The sequence below is a fragment of the Engraulis encrasicolus genome, chromosome 4, assembly GCF_034702125.1.
Source record: "Engraulis encrasicolus isolate BLACKSEA-1 chromosome 4, IST_EnEncr_1.0, whole genome shotgun sequence".
In the NCBI taxonomy this organism is placed as follows: domain Eukaryota; kingdom Metazoa; phylum Chordata; class Actinopteri; order Clupeiformes; family Engraulidae; genus Engraulis; species Engraulis encrasicolus.
Genome location: NC_085860.1, coordinates 3,601,602 through 3,607,970, shown reverse-complemented (window position 1 = coordinate 3,607,970; position 6,369 = coordinate 3,601,602).

Sequence of the window (6,369 nt, the reverse complement as noted above, 5' to 3'; positions counted from 1 at the left end):
ATAGCCCAACTTTTTCTAACGTGGGGCCCACTTGAAATGTTCACAAATGTTCAGGGCCCACCTCTGACCCAATAAAATTACAACTGAAAGTCAACACCAACACACAAATAGTACCTTGCTTTTTACAAAACGATTTCAAGGCCCAGCACTGGGCCCTGGTTCACAGTTTTAGAATCACAGTTCTAGCCCATTGAAATCTTACTGCAGGTGTATGTGATTTCAGGTTTATAATACTTGAGAACAAAATAGCATTTTTTGCTTGTCATTTACAGTCATTGATCCTCATACAGTATGCCCGCTGTCATCCACCTCCAGACTGAGTGGCAAACAATGCGATTCTGATATGAAGCACAAATGTGTGATATTTCGCAATTACATTACTAGTCTGGCCAACTTGTGATCAAATTGGCTATAAGTGGCCCGTAGATTGAATTGTGACACCCCTGCACTGGTGACGATATTGGAATAGTAACATGCTTCGGTTAAAGCTTTAGTACCTCCTCTTTTCGTTTCCGTTCCTTCTCCATCTCCATCAGGACCTGTAACACCTTTCCAGCACTGCAGGATTTCCCACCTTTCTTACCAGTGACCTGTCAATCAATCAATCAATCAGAAATTACACCTGAGAAGTGACGTTAGCTGACCTCAGGTCCTCCATTCCCCTACTTGAGTAAGCGCTTAAGGAGGCAGACTTGTAGCCCAAAGGTTGCTGGTTCGACTCCCGGCTCACCAGGGTGGTGAACTGAGCATGTAACCAGTGCTCTCCTCCATGACTGCCCTGAGCATGGACCGTCTGACTGTGCTGCTCCCTTGGGGTGCAGTTTGGGGCTGCCCTCTTGGACGGGTGAGGCATGAATGCAATTTCATTGTGAGAATTGTGTGCTGTGGACTGCTGTCACACTTTCACTACTCAGGAAAACATGGTCAGCTGAGCAATGTGATGACCCTAGGCCTAGGTGGACATTTTGGAAATGTGCCTATTTGGCATAATTCCACCACATGTCATAGCCACTCTATAGGCTCTTTTCCACTGCCCATTTTCTACCTGGTACAGCTCGACACAGCAGGACTCGGCCACCACTTTTTGCTTGTAATGGAAACACAAACCGGGCTGGTTTGACAGTACCACTCAGCTCGACACGACACTCCAAGGCACAGCCGGGTTGTATGTGGAAAAACGCCTAATAATGTGAAGGTGTAAAACAAAATGAAATTACCCTCAGAGGCCTTTAGTAAAAAAATATTCATTTTATTCACACACCTGGTTGGTTAGACAACCTTTGTCACTGTTTTTATTTTCATTATGCCGGATCTGTACCAAATACAGTCGGTCAAGGAGTTCTTACAATGGCCCTTTTCTCACCCTCACGAGATAGGCTATTCTAGGAGGACGTTCACTTACATTCGATCCGGTTTTTCCCTCTCCAAACGCTAAACATGTAGGGCACTCACCAACATCTGATCCCTTTCAGGTCTCTAACGCTACATTACAGAAACATCTACTAACACGTGATCCATTTTCCCTCTTCAAAGCTACGTTACCAGGACATTTGCTGATATCTGATTCCCTTTTCCACCTCAATTCACTCTCACTTGGCCCTGAAATGCCCTCTGATTCTTTTGGCTTTCTGGATTATCAAACATTATACTTGCAGTCTGTAAACATCAAACATCAATGAAAATCTACAGTGAATAGTTATCACCCCACGCCAAGCTCACAGCCTCAAAGAATACCAGCTGTTTTCTTGTCATGCTGAAAAATACCCCTAGCCTATATTCCTTAGGTACCACTGCCTTCTAACCCAAAGCAATAAAATCCATATTTTTTAAAAATAATACATTACCATAAACACCATCTTCATGATACACATTGTCCCACATCCCTCTGCTCCAATCATTTACATACTTTTTCATACACAGTGAAAAATTGTAGTGTTAATGTCCTGAGAATGTATGGTCCCAATTCATTTTGTGTCCATTCTTCTCTTTTGAGTGTTGAATCTACACCTACCAGTGCCCTCAAAGCCATGTTATTAGGTTGGATATTGTAGCTACGGCAAATTTGACACAGCAATATCTTCAAAACCGGACATATTTGGAGCATAAGGCTTTGTCACAAGATAATTGGGGTGTAATGAAGACCATTTTCAGTCTAAACTCAATTTTGCTGAAATGTGAATAGGGCAGCCTACCTTTTCTCTACTAACACCACAAATGTTACTGTGCACATCTTCGTTCTGTACCGCCGTAACCCCAATGCCTCCCACAAATACTGCACCCCCTAGACATCCATTGTATCCGTGTTTCCATGTTCTGCACACGCGGTCCTATCAAGGAGATAGGGTGTTTGGTGGCCCTTATTAGTCCAAGCAGGGAGGTCAAAACACACACACACACACACACACACACACACACACACACACACACACACACACACACACACACACACACACACACACACACACACACACACACACACACACACACACACACACACACACTTGTGCAGTATGACATGAAATGTGCACCTGTGTGGTGATGGAGTTCTGCCAGAAAATGAGATACAAATCTTTGTTCAAAGGGGCACTGTGTAGGATTGTGGCCAGAGCACTATGCTTCTCATTGAAACTGTGCTGCCTATTGCTAAATTTGATCTTTTCATGAATATGTACTCATATGTACACTCGCCTCCAAAAGAGTTGTCGCCTATCCATCTGTTTGGAATAACAGCTAATAACCTGACTTTCAATTAATCACTTGGCTTCAGAAGTCACTGATATGAAAGCTACAACCCTCCTGAATGAAAATGTATGCACAAAAATAAATTTCATGCACCAAAGACAGATTGACCCTTTATTGAACACAGACAAGGCAGATTTTCACAAGATAAAAGTTTTGTCGCCTATGGAACATAATGTGAAAATGAGCAGATAAGTCACTTCAAAACACTTCGAATACGCAGAATGGGTGTCATACTTAATCACTGAATCACTCTCACCTCTCCAGAAAATTGACTTTGGCCTTAGGTGTATGTTTAGGGTCATTGTAATCATGGAAAGCAACACAATGAAAATCAATGGAGTTCAATGAGAGATGGTGACATATTCGCTATTCGTAGAGCAATGCATGTTTAACTTCATAATTTAATCAATGACAAAAGCCCTGAAACACCTGCAGCATGCATGCAGCTCCTCATAAGAGCTGTATCTGTACCATGTTTCACTTTATGCACCATTTCTCTTTTTTCATATTCTTCATCTCCAACACCATATAGTTCTGATGCTATCAGTTCTAAAATGGTTGATCTTGGGATCTTGATTTCAGAGTATGAGTCCCATTAGGCTTCATTTTTGTCAGAATTAGGCCTGACATACTCTTGGCTGGCTTTTTTGAGACAGGACAGTGGGAGAGACTTCTTTGGTGTTAAAGGTGAAGAATTTGGAAAAAATACATGGTGCCTAAAGTCAAACATGGGAGGGATACAGCTCTTATGTGGAGCTGCATGCATGCTGCTGGTGTGTGAGGGCTTTTATCGTTGATTACATCATGAAGTTAAACATTTATTGCTCTACGAATAGCAAATATGTCACCATCTCTCATTGAACTCCATTGATTTTCATTGTGTTGTTTTCCATGATTACAATGACCCTAAACATACACCTAAGGCCAAAGTTGATTTTCTGGAGAGGTGTGAGTGAACCAGTGATTAAGTATGACACCCGATCTGCGTATTTGAAGTGTTTTGAAGTGACTTATCTGCTCATTTTCACATTATGTTCCATAGGCGACAAAACTTTTGTCTCGTCAAAATCTGCCCTGTCTGTGTTCATTAAAGGGTCAATCTTTCTTTGGTGCATGAAATTTATTTTTGTACATACATTTTCATTCGAGAGGGTTGTAGCTTTCATATGAGTGACTTCTGAAGCCAAGTGATTAATTGAAAGTCAGGTTATTAGCTGTTATTCCAAACAGATGGGTAGGCGACAACTCTTTTGGAGGCGAGTGTATTAGTATGACCAAAGTCAGTAAGTAAAGTAAGTAAGTACAGTCAGTAAGTACAGTAAGTTTTGCAGCTAAAATGTTTATATCTGAACATTCAAAATGGTGGACATGGAGAAGATCCACCTTTTCATGCATGAAAAGCGCAAGTTTCCCAGTCATAATGAATACTTACAATCTGATGGTGGTGGTAAGGATTCATGAAAAAAGGCAACTGTGAAACTATCAGGTAACTGTGAGGTGACGTCTAAAAATATTACACAATGCACCTTCAAAAATGCATGTCTGTAGTAACAGATCTTCCTATCACCACAGTTGGTGGCGAACAGCTGACTGATCTTCCACGTAACAAACCTTAAAAGTGCAGTAACAATACAGATATTTTCCCTAACAATATGAATAACCTAACCGTGATTAATCATCATGATTATCGTTAATCGTTATTCTAATTTTGGGCACAAGTATGCAGCCCTGTTTGTGAGTGATGGGTCCCAGCGGGGTGATCAAAGCCCTCACTATCGTACGAGACGTGTTCATACCTGGGAGATGGCATTCTGCGTCAGACACGGTGAGGTCGGGCGATGGGCCACCTTCTCATACAGGACACCCACATCGGCCGCGGTGACAGCATCGCTCATGCTCACGCCCAGAGCTTCACACACTAAATACACTCCCTCCTCCATTGTAGCCTTAACAGACACATACACCATACACACATGTGCCAATGTTTTATACTGCTCCACATTGAATCAATGACGTGTACAGTACTACGCTTGTGTAGACACAGCGCAATTGTGTGTGAACCATGAAAACACTGACTTATACAGCTTACAATATGTCACAGTTTCCAATAAACATAAATACAAACTGTTGGGAAATTAGCATACTAGAGTATATTATTATATGCTATATGCACATATAGAAGCTCTTGACATTTTTCCAATTATTACATCGCGATGAAAATACATTGTTCACCTACCTCTCACAGCTACACGTAGTGGAGAAAGGGAAAGTCTCCGGGACTGTGTCTGTCTGCGTGACTGAGTGCGGGTGTTTTCTCTGGTCTTGCCTCTCAATGAGCTCTCTGTCAGACTGAATTATAGAGCACCAGCACACTCACCTGGCGGTTGCTATGACACCCAGGTGGCTTGAATTACCTATAAGTACCTTGGGACCAATGAGGGATGGAGTGTGTGTGTGTGTGTGTGTGTGTGCGTGTGTGCGTGCGTGCGTGCGTGTGTGTGTGTGTGTGTGTGTGTGTGTGTGTGTGTGTGTGTGTGTGTGTGTGTGTGTGTGTATGTGTGTGTGTGTCTCTGTCTGTCTGTCTGTCTGTCTGTCTGTCTGTCTGTCTGTCTGTCTGTCTGTCTGTCTGTCTGTCAAAAAGACCCGAATCCTCTACCAGCCACCACCTAACAGCACCACCCCTCCAAACATCTCTATTGTAAACACCAGGTTGGAAAATGTGGATCACTTCCTTTACCTTGGTGGCCTCCTACCATCTAAAGCAGGGGTGGGGAACCTTTTTCATACGAAGGGCCACTTCAAATTCATCCAAGGGCCGTAAAAGTCTTCAGAGGGCCGTACTATGAACACAAATCAGGATTTCCCCCTGCACTTTAGGCCAATATTGACGGCAGTCACCTTAAAACAGACCCCACCTTCTCTAAACACCCTGAATATAACTTAATAATTGTATTGGAAATGTATTTTCTAAGATTCCTTTACAAAATATGGCATAATTCATGTGAAGCTGCATAACATACAAATTATGTCGGGGGCCGGATAAAACGGCCTCAAGGGCTGCAAACGGCACTCGAGACATCCCCCGTTCCCCTAAAGCTACAATTGATGAAGGAGTACATCACCGCCACCAGCAGGGAATACTCAAGGCTAAAAAAGAGTCTTAGTTCAACTCCCCACTCTCTCTTACAGGTCAGAGGCCAGGACCGCATATAGCAGACACCTGAGAGCACTTGAGGCCTTCCATGAAAGAGACCTCTGGAGAATCCTCAGGATAACCTGGTAAGTTCAATGAACAATCACCAGTGTCCTGGAGGAAGGTGGCATTACTGGCCATGTCATCCAGATGCATGCACTCTTGCCTCCCCAAACAAGTCCTGTATTCACAGCTTGTTGAAGGAAAACGTTCCCCAGGAGGCCAAAAGAAGTTGCCTGGCTCTTGCCCGACCTGTGTAGTTCCACTCAGCTTTGTGAGCTCCACTACTAGGTCTGGGAGAGCATGCGTTGGCTCCGACTTCAGAAGGCATGGCTTTATCTATCATTCTGCCCGTCCTCACCACCAACAAATTCCTTCAAAAACGTTTTCTGTTCCTTTCTAAAGAGTCAATATAGTCTATAATTTGACTCCTC